Below are 21919 nucleotides of genomic sequence, written 5' to 3'. Positions count from 1 at the left end.
GGCAGACCTCTCCTGACCCACCCGCTGTTCCCCTCAGCAATGTACTTCGTCAATCTGTCTGTTCTGCTCCCCACTCTGTTCCTGGTGAATCCTCTCACCCTCCGCATCTCTGGCCTGTACCCCAGTTCTGTATGAATAAATAAATAAATCTTTTAAAAAAATAAATAAATAAGTTTAAAGTACACCTGAAGTCTTGAAAGTAGGCTTCAACAATTGGAAAGATTTTCCTTCATCTTGGATACAGTGGCTTGACATTATGAAACACTGGTCATTTCTCCTTATGTTAATATATCAATTTAGTAGAATACTAATAACCACACTGATAAATTTTTGCTGGAGTTAGTCAAACTGATTCTAAAATACATATAAAAAATTATGTAAAATAGCTAGGAAATCTCTGGAGAAAAAAAAAAAACACACATTAATGTAACTAGCCATACAGACTTAAAATATATTTCAAAGCCTCTGTCATTAAAAAAGTATAATACTCGAATATGAGTAGAGACACAGCCAAAGGACTAGAAAAGCAAGTAGGTCAAAATACGTAATAAAGGTGCTGCCACAGATCAATACAGGAAAAAAAAAAAAAAAACTTCTTAGTAAGTAGTATCAAGGGAAATAGGCCCCCATTTGGTAAAGGTAAAGCTGAATTCAGGATAAAAATCCATGATAGTAGAGGTTTAAATATAAAACATGAAATAATCCAAGCAGTATAAGAAAACAGGGCAAATATCTTTATAACCTGGTCTGGGGAGATCTTTTAATGGAAAACTACATTGATAAGCACATCTAAAATGAATTTTTAAAACCTTGACTTGGCCAAATATATATATATATATATATATATATATGTATATGTGTGTGAAGGACAGTTCAAAAACAACAACTGAAAGAAAATATTTGAAACATACATAATAGAAATCTAGTCTACTAATATATTATCTATGACAATGACAGCATTAGGAAAGAAATAACCAAAACTTAACAGGAATTGACAGGACAGTTTACCTACATGCGAGAAAAAAATCCCTGGTGGTTGTCTGGTTAAAATCTTGTGCTATCAGGCCCTTCCTGGTGGCGCAGCGGGTTAAAGCACTGCACTAAGAAGCTAAAGCCACTTCTTCATGAGTTCGATCCCCGTCTGCCCCGAGGAGATCCACATGGTGTGGCAGAACTCTCCTGACCCGCCGCTGCTCCCCTCAGCAGTGTACTTCGTTGATCTGCCTGTTCTGCTCCCCACTCTGTCCCTGGTGAATCCTTTCACCCTCTGCATCTCTGGCCTGTACCCCAGCTCTGTATGAATAAATAAATAAATCTTTAAAAAAAAAAAAAAAAGCAAGCTTGTGCTATCAAGCTATTGCCAGTCGCTTGGGCATGAGTTCAATCCCCAACCAGGGAGGTGACCCACATGGCACAGCAGACCTCTTCTATCTGGCCTACTACTCCCCTCAGCAGTGTGCTTCATCAGTTGGACTGTTCTGCTCCCCACTGTGTCTCTGGTGAATCCTCTTACCCCCTGTTCCTCTGACCTGTACCCCAGCTCTTGTATGCATAAATAAATAAAAAAAATCTTAACCAAACATAAAGAAGATCTGTAAGGACACAAACATATGTAAAGATGTTCAACTTTCAGGATATAAGAATACAAGTCAACACTATACTCACTTTATAGTGAAATATGTATGTGAGAAATCTATATATTTTTACCAGACTGGCACAACTTCAAGACTAATAATCCATTCATTCACATCTTACAGATAGGACTGTAAAATGGTACAAAATGCATGGAAGAGAATTTAGCAACATCTAACAGAACGACATGTGTGTTTATCCTTTGATCCATCAATTCCATTTCTAGGGATTTACTTCAAAGATGCATCTTTGCAAATCCAAAACAAATGCACATGGTTATTAATCGTGGAATTGTTTGTATTATCTAAACCCTGGACAGAACCTAAATGTTACCCATAAAAGATGGGGGGCGGGGGTAAGACATCGAACACTCATACAGAGGAGTGCTAATAAGCTATTTTAACAGAAGTGACATATCTCTGAACTGTTCTGGAGTGAGACCAGGATATGAAATCAAGTTCCAAAGAGATTAAAAAGTATGCTTTTTTCTGAAAGAAAAATAAACCAGAAATTAGTCACTCTTGCATTGACTATTACTGAACAGATCTCTTTTACATGTTAAGTTTTCACTTTTGAATCATGTAAATATTTTTCATTAAATTAATTTAAAGATAACAAAAGCAAAGGCTGAGATTGAATGCAGAAGTAAATCAGTATCAAAATGATCATGTAAAAACATAGTAAAATTAATTTAATCAGCTTTGAGAGTAGTGCACAGGCTACATGTACTCTTTGTATAGTTCTCAACTGAGGGTGAGTTTGTTCCCTGGGGACATTTGATGAGGTCTCTGGACATTTCTGATTGTCACAGGGGACTGAAGAGGGAATAATAGCATTCAAAGTCTAGAGGCCAGGGATGAGCAAACATCCTACAATGCACAGCACAAGCCCCAAAGCAAAGAATTGTGTAGCCCAAATTGCCAACAGTATTGTGGTTAAGAAACTTTATTGTGAATGTGATGGAGAAAAAAAAATAATTTTTAAAATTAAAAAAAGGGAAACCCATTTACAGTGGAAGATAGGAAAAGGACCAAAATAACAAACAAAAAAAAAAGATGAAGGACTATTTTAATTTTACTCTAGGTTTTCTGTTGGCAGTGTTATTAATGTTGTAATTCTGAAAAAAAAAGTGTACATTATCAACTAGATAAAATGAACACACTAACTGACATTATTTAGAACCAAGATTCTCATTGTGGTAGAATAAAGACACAAATATGGAGCACGGAAAGGCAAGAAACACTGGGACTATGAACTGATGTAACCAAAAGAAAAAAAAAAAAAAGATTTTTCCCAGCTATTCCTACTGAAGGGTCAGAAGTAATGACACCTCAATAGCAGTGAGCAACTTGTCAGTCATAAGATAGCTTCTAAAGACCATTGTTCACTGCAAACAACCCTTAAAGAAATTGCTGACCCAAAACTGAGGGACCAGGTAAGGCAGAATGTCAAGCAGAACCAGAAATGCAAAGTGCTGAAGACCAATGAGGACATTGTAAAATAACCATCTCCATCTTAGAGGGCCTTACACTGACCAATTATAGAATAATTTCGACCTTGAAAAAGAGTAATGATGATAATTGATAATTGGATCCAAAAAGAATCCATGAGTCCACAGTGTTACTCAAAAGGAAGCTTAAAAGAAACTCTCTTCACAGAAGTACCAGTTATAGAAAATCCATGAATAGTAGGAAATCACCATACTATAACTCTTGACTCAGCAAGCTCAGAAGTGGATGCTAACACCCTTGGGGAGGGCAGAAGGTTCAAACAATCTCAAAATATTACCCCACCTATTACTCAACAGTTGTAGAAGAGTTCCCTTTACCATTGTGAAATCAGGCACACTTCAACTCAACCAAAGAATCAAGCATTACATCACTAATGTTGGCACATTAGATGCTTTCTGATGTGAAACAATCAAAGGTAAATAGCATCACCGCCTATGTCATACATATGTATGCATGACTTCCCAGGAAGTATAATAATGCAGGATGAGTTCTGGGTCAGGCCAACTTTGGTTCCTCGGAAAGAGAAAATGGCCATAAGAATAAAAAGAATAAAAATGAACAAAAAATATGGAATACTATGGTCTTTCATTGGTTCCAGCATTTATATATATAAAGGACATTATTGGGACCAGAGATGATGGGATGATAATATAGATTGCTAAACACTAAATTTATGCTTTCTTTCTTAAAATAGCAGTATTTTTTCTTAGAAATATATGCTGCGTAAAAAAGCAATATATGCTCAAATGTTTAGGGATGAACTGTTATGATGCCTGCAACTTGCTTCCAAAAGGTAAGAAAGTAGATGTGGTGATTTTTTACCAGCTAGCAGATTGCAATAAACTTTTCTAAATTTAAAGTGGTAGAGAAAAGGCTTGTTTGATTCCATGAGTTGACTGAGTCCAGTCGAGAGGGAGCCAAAACATTATGTACAAACTGGAAGGGGAGAGAACTCTAACTGTAAACGACAAGAGTAAATATCAAGCATCTATTCTGCCTCCCTCAAAAGAGCTGCAATGCGGGGCAATCAAATGGCTAATTAAGCAAGTTTCTCTACATAAAGTTCTTCTGTATAATAAATGAAGTAGAGTATGAGTAACGTAGAATCATTTGTAGCTCCTAATGAATTAATCGATCCAGGCATAATTATAAATGACTATGCAGACAAGAAAATATCAGAAAACAATTACCTCCTGATGAGAGCAGAAAATGCCACCTCTGAATTAGTCTTGCCAAAAACACAACACACCCCAAACTCTAAATCTGACCAAGTTTCTCTATCAATCTACCAGTACATAGGAAAAGGTGGGTAGAGAGGAAAAGATAAATGTCACCATGAAGATGCAAATTCCACAGGGTAGAGATTCCTGGGAATTCTACAGGTAAAACAGCCCAGTTCTTAGCCAACAGTACAATGAGAGAAAAAAATTGTAGAGAAGGCAAGCTATCGATTCGAAGAGACTGAACACACAAAGCCACCCTTACAATTCTATGAAGCCTGTTTATAACCCTAATTCACACAAACTTTACTTGAGGTAGAGGATAAGGAAAAATTGGGAAATGTAAACAGTATTGAAATAGTCAAAGGTGTGAAGGTTTTTTTAGTTATTATTACATAAGGTGATAGTATTTTGATTATGTGCCTGTAAAGAGTCGGTATCCTTTAAAGATATACCTTGATATATTTAGGGGTGAGTAATAGGATGCTGGGCATTTATATCAAGATAATGTAGAATGATGTTGAGATGAAAGAAGGGTGTCTGTGAGTTAGTACTTGTTGCCAACTGAGTGGCTGCTATATGGGGTTCATATATTATTCTCTACTTTTGAAAACAATTATTTGGATTTTTCTGAAATGACAAATTAATTCAAGAAAAAGTGATAGTTGGGGAGGGAAGGAGGCAGAAAGAAACAGATTTTTTTTAATTTTCCTCACATTAACCCAACTCCTATGATGGACCATCTCCTTCTAAAACCTAAACCTATATTATCCAAGGTGATTTTCATCAAGTCACACCATTACAGGACAGGCATTACAGGGACTAGTCTGGTGTCAGATCCCGAGATTCAAATCTCAGTTCTGCAACTTCCTTTTGAGCTAATTAGCCTCCATTTCCTTATCTTTAAAGTGAGAATGACAATTATGCTACCCTCCTCTTGGAGTTGCAGTGAGTTAAACAATGAATTATTTTAACTGAAAAGCTTAGGACACTCCCTGGCACCCAGTGACACAGTAGAAACATTCACAAGTGATAAAACTGGGATAGGATTAAGGGTCTGGCTGACCAGAGCCCCCATCCACCTGGAGAGGGTGCACAGATGTGTATCTGCCTTTCTACTTCCTAGTCCTCTCTGCCAGTGCTACTTCATCCACTCTGCTGGGCACATCCAAAACTGTGTTCATGTATAGCAAGAAAGAAAAACATGTCAAGAAAGAAATGCATGTTCTAATAGAATCTTATATGACTTAGGTGAACACTCATCCATGTACTACATATTTATGAAGCTTAACTCTGCACTAAGGGTCTAACAGTTCGAGTTGGACCATGGGAGTGGCTTGAGTGCTCAGCTTGGCCCTTATCGTACACTGATTTCACAAAATCAGACCCTGAAACGAGAATTCATGTGTAGGTAATTAAGAACTTCTCCACGAGAACCCAAGAAGGGGATGGAGGAAACAAGAAGGAAGAAAAAGCAGCAGCAGCCAAACACGGATGTCATTGCAAGCAGAGTGCCAGGAGGAACATCAGCTGGGCCTCTGCAAGCCCAGGAGTGGGCTTGTAGAATTAGGGAGACCAACCAGAATTAGGGAGAGGAGGACACAGACCATTCATTAAACCACTCTGAAAAGTCCTGCGCACATACTCTGCCAATAATGCCTACCCCAAAACCTATATCCAGATTCTGGGTTTAACTGTCAGTCAAGAATGAATTGGGAGAATGCCCAAGAGCACCGCCATTGTGAGCGTGCTTCAGATGTGTAGTGTACAGCTTGCAATTACTTTCAACTTCAAAGTACAACAGAGCTAAGCTGCTGGCAGCTGACTCAGGGTTGACTCAGAACCGACAGCGACAGCGCTGGCTAATAGGTGTAGGGGCAGTGTCCTCCCCTATACCTGTTGCAAACAGTGGGTCACGAAATGGGCTCTGCTGGTCTCAGAGTCCCTGGGAGCCCAGGCTGTCAGGATCCCTGCCTTTTCCCAATATCCCCAATCAGCAAGTGATATATGAAAACAAATCCTTTGGATGAAATGCCAGGAAGTTTACAAACCCCAAGTCTAAAGGCTTACAGAACCCTAAGCCTTTCAGAGAATTGACAAAGTTTTCCTAAACTTGTCCCACAGGCACACAAAAGGCACATTGTTCACTCAAGTCTTTGGTCCTGTGCCTCTTGCGTGTCCAGTCTGTTTGACTAACACCCAGTGATGAGTTTTGGATGATCCCAAACTGTTCCCCAGTTATTCATCTCCCCTCATCCCTTCCAGATCATTTCCTGAAGTTGACTGCTGTTCATTACCTTCATTGCTTCCTATTATATCAGAGAACATAAATCAGATGCCTACAACTTTATAACAGAAGTTCAGATGACCCATGAAAGTGAAAGAGCAGGCATAAACTGGTTTGTGTGTATTTGCTAAGGAATACAGAATAAGGAGTGGTATGTTAATCCTGGAAGGCAAAGAAGAAAAAGACTATTTAAATTATAAATTGGCGAAGAGTGATAAATACTTGGTCCTCAATCCATACCTAGCACTGAGCTCCTAAAACCCTTGACATTTCCTAGGAAGAGCTATAAAGATATCTTTTGTTATGTTAATGAGTTGACTTTTGGAAAGCCCTTAGGTAACCCAAGGATGGAGGCTGGTTGCCAGGGGAACCAAACACAAGATTAGAGGATTGTGACTTTCATCTCCCCTACCCCCAACCTCACCCCACCTCCAACCTAGAATTGGAGAGGGGCTGGAAATTTGAGTCAATTGCCATGGTCAATGATTTAATTAGTCATGACTGTATATTGCAATCCCTGTAAAAATCCCAAAGGACAGGGTTGGGAGAGCTTCCAAGTGGGTGAACACTGAAATTGGAGATAATGATGGGCATAGACAGGGCCTGGAAGCATGAACTCTTTCACCATACCTTGCACCATACATCTCTTCCATCTGGTTGTTCCTGGGTTTTATCCATTTATAATAAACTCACAATCTAGTAAATGGAATGGTTTTTTTCTTTTCTTTTCTTCTGAGTTCTGTGGTCACTCTAGCAAATTCCAAACCCAAGGAGAGGAGTTACGAGAACCTCTGACTTATAGCCAGTGGGTCAGAAGTGCAAATGACAACCTGAACTTATGACTGGCATCTGAAGAGAGGAAGGTCAATCTCATAAAACTGATGCCTTAACTACAGTATCTGATGTTATCTCAGGGTAGAAAGTGTCAGAATTCAGTTGAATTGTAGGAGACCTAGCTGGTGTTCAGAAAATGCTTGCTATGTGTATGGAATCCCCTTCCCATATCAGAATTTGGAATTTACCCAAAAGCAGAGCCATAGCTGGATTGGGCAATAACATCTCAGAGGACACAGGCTGAAGAGCAGATGGAGACTCCCAAGAATCAAAATGACTGAGGCCAAAAAGTATTACTCATAGAGGTACCAACCCCAAGCCAGTGAGGAAACCCTGTAGATATACTCAAAAGGGTAAAAACACTGTCTAAAAATCAGCCCTCACTTTCTATCAGAGAATCTGATAGAATACAATAAAGAAACAGAGAAATGCGATACTATATCCTTTACCTTAACATTTTAAACATCTATGAATAATAACTTCAATTCCTTAACCTCAACACTGATCAGCACAAAAGATTGCAAATTGTTCCACTAGGTCAGCAACAACTAGAATAACAGCATTTACTCTACCTACACTGGCAAGATTCCAGAGTCAGAATCACTGGTTCTGCAACTTCTTGAAAGGATTATGCTCAGAGTATAGCAGCCCAACAAATGCCCAACTAGGTTTACCTGTTTTTATAGACTCATTGTTCCAGAAGAATGTTCAATAAATCACTTGTTTTTGTCCTTTGACTTTCAGGCTGGTAAATAATTACATTATTTAAGGAAAGAGTATCATGTACTATGGATCTCCTCATAGCTATATATGATACTAATAATAACAGCTTGAGTTTTCCTTTAAAAAAAAAAATCAAACGTTAATCTGACCTTAGTTCTGGGTTGAACTACCATTTTGTAAAAATGTCAAGCTTCCAAAGAATATTAATTTATATTCCTGAAGTTGCATATGTTTGCATTTGTATGAGAAAATACTAAATGATGTGTCAATATGCAGCTCTACCTAGCTCTGCTTTCTGTGACCTCATGCAGATGATTTGAAATCAGCTACAGTGAGAATCTGAACCACAGAAAATGGCAAGTGTTGAAACTACAGCTTTCACACCTTGAGAGTCACTGCTAACCATGTACCTCAGCCAAGTCAAATGGCCAACAACACACCATTCAAGAAACAGGACAGAGGTACAATTGGAAAGAAAAAATCCAGTGGTCTTAACCAATTGCAGTTAAGACATTATATTTTGTAATTTTACAATGACAAGGTCACTGCTATAACTCTTCCTAGGGCTACAGAGTAAGGAGCCTGAAGTTTAATCTTCATTAGCTTCTTGATCTGTTTGATTCTTTCAGGCCATTCAAATCTGATTCAAATGTCATCAAAAAGGTTGCCACTAACAACCTCTGTCATTCTGTACCCCAAATACTATTCTGCTTTTCTCCAGAGTACTACCTTGCATTATGCTATTGATTTATAATGAACTGAAACTCAAAAAGTATAGATTCTATTTTATTTTGCACAGTGAAGTTTCCCTGCATTAAGCACAGTGCCTGATAGATGCCCATCAAACAAGGGTGAGTGAAATAAAGACCACACTCAATGACATGGAAAGACATCTATAAACTACTGTTGAGGTGGGGGGAGGGGAGTACATAGCAGGAAGTTACAGGGCCAGTCCTCATTATTCATGGCTTCTGCATGTGTGAAGCTCATTAAATTAACCTACACATTAAAATTTAGTTATAACCCCAAAATCAATAGTCACAGCTCTTGAACAGCCATTCAGATATGCACAGAGTAAAAAATTTGAGTCAGCCAAAGCTCATGGTCCCAACTGAGGTTGAACAAGGAGACACTCTGCCTTGTTATGTCAGCCCTTGAATTGTGAACATGGGGTCTCTTTGTGGGGTGCTGCAGTGCCATATTTCTTGCATTGGATTTTGCTATTTCAAATGGCCCCAAAGGTATGTAGTGTCATTAAGCATACATCTGTAATGAGCATTACAGAGAAAATACATGGGTTACATGAACTTCACTGAGGCATGAGTTATCCTGCTCCTGACTGAGAGTTCACTGTTAATGAGCTAACTATATATTGAATAAGGTGTCCTTAAGCAGAAAGTTATTTATTAATCAGTTGATGAAAAATTCTGACAGAGGCTCAAGGAAAGCCAAATCCCTCAGAGCCAGAGATTAGAATTCACTAGTTCAGGGTTCACAGTAACCTTATAGAATATAACTATCACAAATCAGGAGAATCAACTATGTGTAATAGGTTCCATTTAAAATATATATATGATAGGTAACTAGATAAAGGTAGATAATAACCAACAGATAAATTTGTATAGATATAGAAAAAGAAAAATATAGAGAAATATGCATACCAACTATTCACAGTTGCCTCTGGAAAGTATAATTAAGGGCATATGAGTTTTACTTTGTGCTCTTTTTTACACTTTTGTACTTAGGACAATTTTTTCACCAAGTGATTTTGCTTATTTTTCAAACCAATATTTTTAATAAATTAATTTAATAAATTAAAACAATTTTTTCACCAAGTGATTTTGCTTATTTTGCTTATTTTTCAAACCAATATTTTTAATAAATTAAAACAGCAAATTTATTGCTTATTATTCGTAAATTTAAGCAAGAACTAGGAAAAAATATCTATATAAGTGTTGAACATTTTCATTTAAAAATTAATAAAGTATAGGCCTTAAAGAAATACAAGCAAAATAGATCAGACAAGTGATAGGAGAGACAAAATAGCATTAAAAAAAATTGATGTATCTTAACCAAATTGCAAAATAAATGACATATCTGTGAGCATGAGGCCTCCTTTATAAACCAGCAACAATGCAAATGAGAGACAGCATGTCAAAAAAGAGGTGTCTTCACTAATAATGTTACCAAACAACCAAGTCAGAAAAACAAAACAAACTACAAAGTCTGAAGCGAACAAAACTAACACACAATCTAGTGAACATAAGTAGCTGTGGAGCAAAGATGTCTTAAATTGGACTCTTTTCAACATCATACACTGAAGCACCTAAAATTTGTTTTGAAATTAAACTTTTCAAAAATGTTGGACCATTAATAAGAAATGTGATTTTATTTTGTCCAAAGAAGAAATACAAGGTGGGTGAGAGCTTGTGTTATCTTCTAGAGGAGAGGGGTCTTTTTCCAGCACTGTTGGGCACTGAGTGAAGTGGAATTGTCTCTCCATGATGAGACTTGGGGTTCACACAGGCAGATGGAAAAACAAGATGTAACAGCCATTTCTAGCACAATGCCTGAAAAGTAAAGACTTTTCTCAGTGTTAAAATTGTTCTCCTTGTTCCATGAACAGAAATTCATGGGGGAAGAACTTGGGTGCTTTTTCCCTCTCTTAAAGTGATACAGAACAGCAGTCGTGAGGGTTTGGAATCAGCAAGACCTAACATTTTTCTCCCCTCCTCTTCATCCCTCTACCACTCCCCACTGCCACCCTCTAAATTGTTTTTTCCTGGATCTCCTTGTGAAACGAACTCTTAAAACAGCTCTAGAGATTAAATGTTTGCACTACAGATGCCAATTAACTCAAGTATAAGAATATCTAGACAATCAAAAGAGACATCTTGGAGGAGTTTCCTGGGAAGGAAAAGAAGTTGAAGAGGTAAGTTGAGTCCCTGAGAAACTGCTGGGGGGGGGGGGGGAGTCACTTGGGAAGACGCCCTGTAGGAGGTTGGGTTGATGTTTTTACCACTGTAGACTTGACTGGCATGCCTTGCAATCATCAACCAAAATGCCATCCACAGAGGTACAATTTGCCCCCTAAGATTAAAGCTTGTATTATATACTACAGAATGGAAATTAGGATTCTTCACATGAGAGGTTTTCCCAAAAGACATGTGGGTACTAAGAGTTTATGTCAAAGGGCATGAAATTGTACTCTATTTCTTTCTGAAATACATTTGTTTCCTTAAATAAGGCATAATTTCTTTATTCAAAAAAATAATAATAACTTTCCAGGGCATTTATTGATCCTTCCATAGGAATATTTAGATAAATGTTTGAAAATAAAAGTTCAGCATTTTGGGAAAGAAAAAAATACTATACAAACTAAGCTATACCCTCTAGGCAATCAAATTGAACTTTAACGACAATGGTTCCTCCTCCCTCCCACCTCTAAAATATTTCACTGAATGCGGACATAATTTTTTCATTGTATATTTAAAAAAACATTACAGACTAAGGAAAGCCTCCACCTGAGGTTTTGTTCTCTATCTTTCTTTCTAAGCCTGTAAGAAAGGTTAAAACTAAAAAAAAAGTGAACCTTCATTATAACCTGGCCTTGACCAGTTTTAGGGCAGGGAAATTCTAAGAAAACCTTCCAGAAAGCATCATTAATATTCAGTAAAACAAATACATCTTAGGAGTTCAGAGTTAACTTCATCTAATGAGCTGATAATGAAATTTTTTTTCGAGGACTGTTTGCCTGAGGGATTTGGGTTTTGTTATTGGAAAATAAGAAATTCTAGACTCTGAGAAAGGCCACTTGGCTCAGCATGGCAGACTTTTAAATTCCCTGATTCCAGCTCCCTATAGTTTCTCAATTTACAAATTCATCTATTCATCTCTTCGAAAAACAAAATGATGTTTCTTGCTTCTCTAGAGTTTTTTGGCAACTGCTTATGTGTGACATTTAGCTTCCAGGTGACAGCATTTTTGGCAATGGCATCTTCTTTCTCCCACTGTCCTATTTGTCTAAGGTCAGATTGGCCTCTATACTGTGAGTATAAAGAGCTTAATTGGAACAATATTATCCTTCACAATTTACAGAAATATATTTGGCCTCTGTAAAGTGCCATTTTCCTCAGAGAGAATAAACTGCTTCCTTATTAAGCCCTCTGGAAAAACAGAAATAGTTCTCCTGAACCCTTTGGTGTTGTGAGGCTTTCTATCATGTTATTCTTAAAGCAAAAGCACAAAGGAAATAGAGTGGCCTTGTAATTTTATTCTCAAACAACCTCCAAAAGAGAAAATCTGACTGGAAGAAATAAAATCTCTGAGTCATTCTTGGAATTGGTAGCTTGGGGAGAAAGAACATGGCTGAGCCCATATAGGAAGGGGTTTGGTTCGGAAGAAGGTGATCCATCTCTCATAGATCTATTTGTGACTCTATCCTGACCTCTTTCTTGGTAAACACAACTTCACCCTATCCTATGATTTTAGCTTCCTTTTATGAAAACATGGACCAGTTATAATTCTTTGGCCATAATTTTTGGCTGTTTCCCTCAGAATTTTAGCCAAAAAGCTATGACCTGAAATCCCACTTTCTGAAGCTGAAAATGAAAGGAAATACAGGGGTTTTTAGAAATTCCTTTTTAAATTTCATTATCAGAACCTTCTCAACGATCTTATTACTTATTTTCACTACCACATCTAAATTTATCATTATATAGCCAAGTATTTTACTTTCCTCTGCTTCCCCATTCTCTTCCTCAATAGTATCCTTTTCCATAGTCTTTTGGTTTTCAGATCACCAGATGGGATTCCCACTCCCTTCTCTTGTCTTTCATGTACAGTATTTTGTCAATTCTTCTCCCATGATATCATTCATCTACTGTTCCCTCTTAGTTTACAGTCACCGCCAATTCTATGCCCTCTTGATCTAATATCTTTATTTGAAGGGAACATCCTAATTACTGGTGCTAAATTTATCTGCACACAGCCCCTCCTTTGTCAGTACATCCTCATATGAACTACATCTTTTCTAAAATGCCACTATCAGTGTTGGGTCCTCTGTTCTCATTTCCTCCAGAAGTCTCCACCTGAGTTTAAAAATCCACATTAGGGCCCCTCCCTGGTGGCACAGCAGGTTAAAGCACAGCACTAAGAAAATACAGCCACTTCAGCATGAGTTCAATTCCCCAGCCCTGAGGTGACCCACATGGCACGGCAGACCTCGCGTGACCTGCCTGCTGCTCCCCTCAGCAATGTACATTGTTCTGCTCACCTCTCTGTCTCTGGGGAATCCTCTCACTACCCCTGTATCGCTGACCTGTACCCCAGTTCCGTGTGAATAAATAAATCTTTTTATTTAAAAAATCCATATTAAACACCAGCAACTACTATTTACAATTGAGTCCCTGAGACCATTATACCAGGTGTATAATATACACATTATATCTTATTGTCACTACAATTCTAAATGTGAAGTTTTGTTATTCCTATTTAACAAGAACAAAAACTAAGGATTAAAATGAATGAACAACTCCTTCAATAAGACTAGAATAGACTTAGAATGTTTATCAGTTTGACCCCCCAACCCATGCTTTTTCTTGATTATGGTCTCCTGTTGGCTACTGCATCTAACTAAACTCTTTCAACTTAAATTTTAATAGCTTCATCATCTGGCCCAACTATGTCACACAAACCTTGTACTCCAAAGGACAGTGATTAAGTTTACACACTCTAGAAACAGTGTGTCTGGGTTTAGGTGCCAGTTCCATGGTACACCAATTCAGCTAGTCCCAGCAGGTTACTTTACCTATCTATACCTTCATTTCCTCAAATTTCTGATGAGTGCATTTATTTTGGAGAGTTCTTATGAGTTTAAGGGCTTCCTCTGCCAAGGATGATCTTCCCTCTCATCTTCTTAGGTTTCAACACAAAGTCAACACTAACCTCTAGTAATTTCATTTCATTAGAGTATTTTTTATACCTAAAGTTCCCGAATTTCATCTGTAGACTCTCACAAATATATTTAGAATGTCTTGATCTTGTTTACCTATTGCTGTCTATTATTTTTCTATTCTTCCTTCTAGAATTTTTTCTCATTCTAAAATGATTGTCAATTTCCAAAGGATGCAGACATTATTTCAGATATGCCTTACCACAAGAACATAAGATTGCTGAAAACAAAATGGTTTGTCCCCAAAATGGGAGCCTCAGATTTACACTTCAAAAATTATATTATTTGCAAACCATAACGTCAGTTACATTTCATTATTTCTTCTCTTACTATGATTAAAGATTTACTCCGGGTTCTAATCATCTTATCCTAGTATTCCAACCCACTGCCTATACCCTTAACTTGTCCCTTCATGACCAATAAAAGGGACAGAGGCCAATGTGACTGAAACAGACGGTGAAAGGACACAGAATAGGACTAAGCCTGAGAGGAAGACAGAGCCAGAGCAATCAGCTGCCATCTGTTTTTCCTTGTCATGTTTTAATACAGAGCGCAGGGACTAAACACATTCATTCTAGAGCTAGAGTAGCAGAATATGAATCCTGATTTCCTGGTTCCATAAGTTGACGGATCACTCATCCTCTGTGTCTCAGTTTCCTTACCTATCAAGTGGGAGTAATAGTAAAATTGGTGTCATTTCTCTGGTTCTCTAGGAAAGCACTTCTGAGATAGTGATTTGTGTAGGGAGTTCTCTCTGGGGAAAGAAACACCAGAAAGGCAGTGAAGAAAACCAGTCTAGGGAGAGAATGAAGTTGGACTCGAAAGCACCTGCAGCTGCATCTCAGCTTATTCCAGAAAGCGCTGCAGCTGGAATGGCCCTGCAGAGACATCCTGAACTGAACACGTAAACCAGACCTTTGTACCCATGGACTGGCCAATCAGTGGATGCAGACTATCCCTGGAAATGTGCACAGGCTTGGGTGAGGCAGCTGCTTTCTGCCAAGAGCAGTTTCTAGGGAGGGATTTAGCTCAAAGCTATCAGCAAACAACACTTCAGGAAATGAGGAAACAAATGACTCCTCCAATAAGGGGAAATCTCTGTCACACCACAGCATCTACTACAGTTAGTCTAATGATTAAATGAATTAATACCTATCAATCACTTAGGATGGTATCTGACATAATTTTGCCCCACATAAGTGTTAGCTTTCACATCAAGTCCAGTTTCTAGAAGGTTTTTGCTTTATCTGAAAGCTTCTTGACTAATATTTGAAATGAACAGTGATGGTATTTCCCTTTATTCCAATGCCCTAAGCAGCTAAACTCTGTAAATATTTATGAATTCATTTGATTATTTATGGGTTTGCTTCTACCAATTACATTATGCCTTGACTTGTTGTACTTTCAGTGTTTATTTCCATTCTGTCTATCACAGTTTAAAGCAAATACAGGAGAACAGTGTCTTCTTAACTAAACACTAAACATACCAGGGTAACTGCTGGTTATTTAAAGAGTAAATTAATATAGATGGTCTTAAAGAAGAAGGTGAAATTTTTCAAACACTACAAACTTAGGGGTATACTTTAAAAACCCAGGACTAGAATTTGATCAATCCTTGAACAGCTACCCATTGGAACACTCTGGGGCTTCTCTTTCCTCTGGGAAGTGCCCACACCCCAAGGCCCACATACTCAACAACCAAAACTTAGGAGCCACGGAACTGTAATTCCAAGGGATCTGATATCTACCTATAGCTACCAAACTTTGAATTTAGCAAAAACTGATAGCATAGATCTCTCACCACATATATAGAGATAGATAAATAGATCTCTCACCATATATATATATATATATATAGTATAATAGTATTATATAGCTCTCTTACCATATATAGTATTATATATGTATGTGTGGACATACATATGAGTATGTGTGCATACATCATATTTGTGTATGATATACATAACAAACTGCAAACTCAATAGCATTACTGAATGAATATATAATTTTTTCCATTGTTGTGAATTTTCTTAACTGGTGTTTAAGCAATCTATGACTACTGTAAATCTTACAGTAAGAAAATATTCCCATGCCCAGTCTCTAGACCATTGTGTTCCTCCTCATCCCCAACATATGTTCCTTTTCAGCCTGAAAGCATTGGACACGCGGGACTTCACTAACATTATATACTATCTCATATATCTGTATGTCCCTATGGCAGCTTTCATACCATAGAAAAAAATAAAAATATGTATCATTTTACAAATATGAACTACAAACTTGATTTGTGCTAGACAGTGTGCTTAAACTACGATCCTTAACATGTAAACTTCTCACAGGTAGCTTACTACCTAGTAGAAGCGGTAAGTCGTTATAAAATTCTATTATTTGCATTTATGATAAATGATGAAGAAAAAAATGAGGAGTGTGATAGGTGATAGTTTAGGGGGAAGTTGTTTCAGATCATGCAGCCAGAAGAGAGAGAAAAGTGCCCTGAAAGCAGCAGTCAGGTTGAAAAATGAGTAGCCGGCAGCCGCCAAGACTGACATGGGAGGGCTCCTGGCAGAGGACGCGTGCTTACGCAAGTGGAAGAACTTTCAGCATGACGTTACCAGGTGGATGGGACTATTTGCAACTTAGAATGTAAGTCATAGATACATTTGATTGAAAGCTGCACATGCAGGTATTTTTTTCGATTTGCTTACTTCACAACAATGAATAAACCTATTTTTGATTCGGCAGTGTAACACAGATCCCACTAAAGATCAACCATAGTGGTGAGTGTGCAGAATGCAAGATGAACAAGGTAGGGCTCATGGCCACAGCATTGGTCAGCAAGTTCATACAGAGGCACAAATTCTGAGAAGGAGGCCCCAGGGACTAAGAAAACCCTGAAGCAGCCACTTCAGGGAGGATCTACTCACGGGCGGAGCGCGCCACTGAGAGCACAGCCTGCTCACGCAGCTGCAGGGGCTCGCGCCAAGCCTCCGACTTGGGCGCTCAAGAGGCCCGGACACAGGAGAGGAGCCTTGAAAGCGCACAGGAAAAGAGAGGACGTTGCAGGGAAGGTTGAGCACATGAAACCTTAAGAGATTTTCTTTTTAAGACGTGAAATAAATGGTGTCTATTGGAAATTAAATCAACGCATTGAAAAACAATTCCAAATCACTTTAAAGGCAACGCCATGTGATCCTGTAATATTTCATTTAATTTTTCAAACTCATTTTTTTTTTGTCAAGTCGACGATAGAGTTTAATACATTCCAAGGAAACACACTATGTTTTGATGGCATCTTGACAGGCCCAGATTTACATGTGGAATTTATCATATATGCCCCGTATATTTTTAAATTAATGCTAATGCTAATAATGGAAGCTACACTATCTCGGCATTTCCTGAATGCTGTGAATTTGATAGCAGACTCTTTGCAATGTTCTGGGGCTTTAGAAGCATTTATTTTGGATTTTTGTTTGTTCTCTTCAGACATGACTGGCAGTATTGGCTCTTCCTTCATACACTTAACTGTTCAGTGGCAAGAGCCTCTTTTCCTTGGGGAACTAGAACACTGTAATATAATCCTTCAGCCTTCCCAGCATAAGGTGTCACCTGACTCTCCCAAGCCTGAAGTGTAACGATTTCCCCACCCCTGTGAATTAAAGAGGAGCTCTTCCTAAAGAAGCAGCTGGAGGTGGAGGAAGCAGAAAGCCAGAGGAAGCAAAAAGACTGGAAAGAACAGTTTACTACAGCAAACAGAAGAAAACACCACGTAATTGCACTGCCTTCTTGCTCAAATGCATTACCAGAGTTTGTAAGGCAGTCAAGTCTTAGCAGCTATTGCTCTAATACTTGGGCCCACTGTAGAATAGTGAGGTATTCGCAAGCTTCTTAATATCTCACATTCTGTACAACTTTTATGCAGCCAACCCAGGCTGGAGGGGTCACCCTTGGCTTAGTAGAGTTTTGGAGTCCTTGGTATGATTGGTGAAGTACACTGCTGAGGGGAGCAGCAGGCGGGTCAGGAGAGGTCTGCCTCGCCATGGGGATCACCTATGGGGCCGGGGATCAAACTCGCACTGGAGCTGTTGCGGCCAGCTTACAGTGCTGCATCCTAACCTGTTGTGCCACCAGGCAGGGCCCATATCATTTTTTACAGGTCTTTAATACTGACCAAGGGAAGCCAGCCAGCAGGGAAAGAGTAACTAGAGTCATGCATCCCCCTAGGGACCCATCCTTTTAGCCCCCCTTTCTAGGCCCAGGTGTGTGCATTTACACATGCACATGCCCCTGTTCCGTGGGCCAGATGTCCATAATCCTGGGAGGACTGCAGGCTAGTGATAGGAGGGCGTTAAAAAGCCTGACTTTACTCACTTACCCTACAATAACTCCAATCTATTCTAATCTTAATTCCAAATACACTGGTGGACTCAATAAATATTACTCATGGTTTGTACCAGAAACAGACCTTTCTACTAAAGAACTCCATACACTTTACTGTTCATTATTAGTCAACATACAAAACAAGAAAAAGGGGTAGGAGCTGCTGCTGTCTGCACTTTGTGCTCAGGAAGAGCCAGAGAGAGATTCTAACATCTAAGGTCGCACCATCAACGGCAACACCAAGACTGAGTGGCATGTCTTGCCTATGGATTCAACCTGCACCCCCTGCTGTAACACATGGGTTATAAATGTAAAGAGAGCCATCCCATTGCCTCAAACAAACCACAGAGGAATCTTCTGTGATGGGTAAAACTTTCCTTTCCTTGAGAAAACACCTTTTGGAAAAACTATCTGTTTATTCAAAACACAAGAAACATAGTAAAACCTTTACAACGTCTCTAAGCTTCTTTCTAATAGTGAAACACTGAATCACACATGTACCTTGCACAGTAGAAAAACCATGAAGCTCCACTGGGGTGTTACCTAATATTTATTTGAAAAACAATTTTTATTTGGATTCATGCTTCATTTCATGATTTCAATAGAGAAATATCCAGGAAGACAGGGAGTTATGAAGCAGAAATTACTGCCCATGCAACAGAGTCTGAGCTCTGTGTTTGTCTCTGGGAAAGCAACTCAACTTTCCTAGTTCAGATGTGGTCTCCTGGTCTCTCAAAGATGTTCTTGGGGACCCTGAACAATACATGAGCTCCTGCTACTGCTCACAAGGGCACAGCGGTGTTTTTCAATTGGAAGCATTCAGTTAAACCCAGAGCGTAACAATGGGAAGTGGAGGATCCACTTTCTAGCTGGTGTTAAAATCCTGCAAAGTATTATCAGGTCATTTTCCCAAGGCTGGCATTTCCCCTCCATTCAATAAATCCCTCTATAGCATCCAAATACTTAAAGGTTCAACAGTTGCATGGGAAGCATTGTCGATGTCCCTGCTCAGGCTGCATGAGTGGAGAAGCCTGAGGCACCTTAGGCTTCACAATCCACAATCACTGAGTTCAGTGATGACATTCGCACCCCCCCTCCCGACCTCCCCATAACACACTGGGAGAGTATTTTACTTTACAGAGAGTCATGAAAGATAAAGGACCAGAAAAGAACCTAGAAATCAAAACCCAATATTTGACAAGTGAGAAGTTTTTCTCGAAGAGCTAAAGTGAGCTACACAATGCTATATCCACAAATGATGACATGACCAGGTCTCAAGCACAGATGCCCGGACTCCAGCCTGCCTTGCACTGGGCCCTATAGTCGACACCGAGGTGGCTGAGTACAGGCACTACACATGCCTCTTCTGTGTCTCTGCGTATCTAGCTTCTGACACAACATGTAATGCATAGCACGGATGGCAGGAAAGAGGGTTGGTTACTGAATGATTGAGACCAGAAATGAACTCATTTTTTTTAAAGTTTTTAGTATTTTACTTATGTAGTGGGTACGTAAGGTGATAAATGAAAAAGAAATAAACAAAAGGATAACAGATACATGGGCAGACAGCTGTCGATTTACAAAATAAAAAAAGGATAGCGCTGTATGGGAATATTCTAATGGAATCGAGAACACCAGGGCAGGAAGCCTAGCTCTAACACGTAGCTCTCTAAAGTCGCATGTCTCAAAAAAAAGCATGCGGTGTGAGTGTGGTTTGAAGGGAATACAAGGAACCCAGGAGAGACTGACAGATAAACTTTTCTCCCCAAACAACAACCCCAAAAGCATGGAGCACGACTCCTTACAGAGCCCTCCTGCGAGCTCTTACCCAGACCCTGCTCCCATGAGACTGTTAGGCTTCCGGGATCATCTGCTCTGCACATGACTTGTGCAATGACAACCCTGACTCCATCCTGTCTCTCTTAGGGATGGCCTGGAGAGCCTAACATAATGTCAGGCCTACCGCAGGATGTGGAGGGAAGCAGTGTAGGCAGAATAGAAATTTATCTCATGCGAATCCAAAGTTCCTTCTATGTTCTGCCCTACCTGCCCCCACATCACAACAGTCACTGCTGTCCCTGTCCATCACACACCATTATGTACTTATACTTCCTAAATCATCTCTTGTGCCCTATAACAACGTCCCACAGCCAGGATGGTTCAGCTCTTTAAACACTGATGTGTCTCAAGTATCTTTGTTCTGGTTCCTCGTCTCTCCTGACTTTCAACAAAGGAACATCATAAGCAATTTTTTTTCAGATGTTAAGTGCATGTCATTGGTTTTCATTATTTGTGAGTTCCAAATCGCAAATTTGCCAACTCACTAAAATTGATTGGTAATCCCCAAATCAATACATCTGGTGACTCACGGACTGCATCTCTTAAAGGGATAGCATAAGCCAATTTTTCAAATTAGAATGGAGAAAATTTTGAGATATTAGACCCACATGTCTTCAGTAAGGTTGAGTAAAAATGTACTTCATCATCTTGTTAACACTCGCCTGGAGTAAACTAATGCTCTTTTCGCATTCTATTAAGTGCCACATTTACACATAACTGCTAGTTTTGTTGGGGTTCAACTTTAATGTCAACACCCCCAGAACAGTGTTAAAGTGTTGTCTAGCATTCCCAAGAACAAGATATGATGTGCCAGAGACATCATTGGCCTTAGGTAAACTTTGTTCAGCCATGAGTCAGTGTCAATGGCTATGAGTTCAATGTTAATGGATCAACAATACACATTGAATAAGATGTCAGTGATAGTTAATTTTGTGTGTGTCAATTTGACTGCCTCTTGGAGTTCCCAGATTAAACATTATTTGTGGGTGTGTCTGTGAGGGTGTTTTCCAACAAGATAAGCATTTGAATCAGTCTACCTCAGTCAAGTGGATGGTCTTTCCAGGTGGGTCTCATCCACTCTTTTCAGGATCTGCATAAAACAAAAAATAGAAGAAAAAGGATTTTGCCACCTTCTCTTGCACGTTGAGTTGATTACACCACCTTTGTTGGTTCTCAGGCCTTTAGTGTTCTTTAGAATTCTAGAATTGTACCACCAACTTTCCTGGTATCCAGCTTGCAAGTGGCAAGTCATGAGACTCAGCCTCCAAAATCACATGGGCTAACTCATCATAAGTCTCCTTTAATATAAATATCCAAATATTTATTATGTGTATAATATACAAACATATTATATACATTCTAATGGATTTTTTTTTTTTTGAGGAAGACTTGACTCATAGTGTCCTTAAATAGAAACACATAAAACAAGGCTATGTGTTAATCAGTTGATGAAAATGTTGTGCCCAGAGGCTCCCATGAACCTAACCCTGTATTTCCCCTAGGAGCAAAGGTTTAATATTTGCTAATTCAGTGTTGGCAATGA

This window comes from Condylura cristata, unplaced genomic scaffold (assembly GCF_000260355.1).
Source record: "Condylura cristata isolate star-nosed mole 26May11 unplaced genomic scaffold, ConCri1.0 scaffold00001, whole genome shotgun sequence".
Lineage (NCBI taxonomy): Eukaryota > Metazoa > Chordata > Mammalia > Eulipotyphla > Talpidae > Condylura > Condylura cristata.
This window is presented reverse-complemented; position numbering follows the sequence as displayed.